This window comes from Wasmannia auropunctata, unplaced genomic scaffold (genome assembly GCF_000956235.1).
Source record: "Wasmannia auropunctata unplaced genomic scaffold, wasmannia.A_1.0 LD336111.1, whole genome shotgun sequence".
Lineage (NCBI taxonomy): Eukaryota > Metazoa > Arthropoda > Insecta > Hymenoptera > Formicidae > Wasmannia > Wasmannia auropunctata.
The window spans coordinates 4,093,695-4,095,741 of record NW_012026779.1 but is presented as its reverse complement, the minus strand read 5'-3'; the positions used below and the strand labels follow the sequence as shown (position 1 = coordinate 4,095,741).

At 61.8% G+C, this 2,047-nt stretch overlaps 1 protein-coding gene across 1 annotated transcript in view; it reads left to right on the top strand.

The window, feature by feature from the left end:
* Positions 1-2,047, top strand: part of LOC105450631 (rho guanine nucleotide exchange factor 12-like) — a 130,120-nt gene that overhangs the window by 107,618 nt on the left and 20,455 nt on the right. The gene's annotated exons all lie outside the window — the stretch shown is intronic.

The following is a 2,047-nucleotide window of genomic DNA, read 5'->3' as shown; positions in this document are numbered from 1 at the left end:
TTTGCTAGCTATTCTTCCTTCTTTCTGTTTCTCCTTGCAATCTTTTAAATTGCTTCCCTTTATGTCTGTTGCAGATGGCAACGGGCTGGCGCGGTGGAGTCGGCTTAATACTACTAATTCTTTTTCTATAATATAAATTTTTAAATAAAAACTTTAATTTCATTCATAAAATAATACTTTCTTCAATTCTTCTTCTCTTCCTCTTCCTCATCGCGAGCGATAAGCGTGGGGTGGGGCCCGTGCGCAACGGCGGCGAACGCGGCGAGCGCGAACGTGGCGGCGGCGGCGGCGAACGCGAGCGGCGGCGGCGGCGGCGGCGGCAAGCGCGAGCGCGAGCGCGAGCGCGAACGCGAGCGCGGTTCCCCTTTCCCCGCGGATCCCGCATCTACGACGCGGTTCCTTCTTCCCCGCGGACCCCGCATCTACGACGCGGTTCCCCCGTCCCCGCGCATCCCGCATCAGCAACGCGGTTCCCCCGTCCCCGCGCATCCCGCACCCGCAACGCGGTTCCCCCGTCCCCGCGCATCCCGCACCCGCAACGCGGTTCCCCCGTCCCCGCGCATCCCGCACCGGCAACGCGGTTCCCCCGCCCCGCGCATCCCGCACCGGCAACGCGGTTCCCCCGCCCCCGCAGACCCCGGACCCACGACGCGGTTCCCCTCTCCCCGCGCATCCCGCACCACGCGGTTAGGCCAGCTGATCGAGTGGCTTTCCGCGGCTTCTCCTTCCCCGCGGACCCCGCATCAGACCGTGAACGTTCTGAGCGGTTTCCCCCTCCCCGCGGCTTCCCCGCGGACCCCCCGCGGACCCCCCTGCCACTCACCCCTCTCGGAGCTCCCTAGTTAGAACCCGCCTTATACATCTACTGTCGACTCAAGAATGTTCTGGCGTACGAGTACTTTTGGGCCGAGCAGGTCGTCGAGAAGCTCGATTCCGGGACCAATCTGCGCATCGAGATTCCCACGGCTCTTGGCGAGGGGTGCGTCGAGTTGGTGACGATGGACTCGCGCACCTACGACGAGTGGAGGTATCCACCTGCCGTGCGACGGCTGCTCGACGAGCACAGGCGGGGCGACGTGCGTCCGACGACAGCGACGACGAACGACGACGACGTCGTCCTCTGCGACGTCTGCAACGTCCTTCGAGAGGAGTGCGCGTATCGGGAAGACGAGGTGGAGGAGTACGCGGTTCAAAACACGGAAGGATCGTGCGCGCGGTGCCGCCGAGTCGCGTGCAAGTGTTCCGACGCGGTGTAGAGAAACGGACCGCTTTCTCTATCTTTTCCACGCGGTTGGGGGTAACATTAATAATAATAATAACGTAAACGTGAAAAACGAGACGCGGCGAGCGCTACCCAACCGTGTCTACTCTCGACCGAGCTTCTTTTTCACTCTGGACATTTCCGCGCGTCGCGACGGAGGAGGAAAACAAACCGCCTCTCGGCGGGCTTCGCTTGGTCGCGAGACGACGCCGCGAGCGGGATGGCACGCCGCCCCCGCCTCGCGAAAACGCGCGATCGCCTGTCGAAGCGGAACTCTTCCGCGACGCTCGCCCGACGCGAGAGAAAGAGCGAGAACGTACGCGATAAATAAAACGTGAAACGCGACGAAACGCGAACGACGATGGAACCGTGCCTCCTTTCGAAGAGATCTCTTCACGACGACGCGTCTTTCTATTTCAAACGCTATCAAACCCCTCGTAGCGTATAAAGCGAGCACGTTCCGTAAGTCGCGTGCGTAAAGAAACATCGCGAGACATGATCGACGAGACAGCGAGCGACGTCGTTCGCGGCGACGACGAGCGCCTGGTGTCGCCGGTGCGGTTTCTGCGCGACTGAGAGCTGGGTGTGCGCGGCGCGGCGAGACGGGGAGTCGCGGTCCGACGAGATTCCGTGAGCACGTGGCCTCGCGGCGCGAGACGAAGGGTGTACGCGTGGTTTCGCGAGAAGGCGTACGACGAATACGAGAGGTGGTTCGGGCACGAACGTTGGAAGGAGGTGAGACATCGATACATGGACGTTCTGAGTCGACAAGGCACACAGGGGATA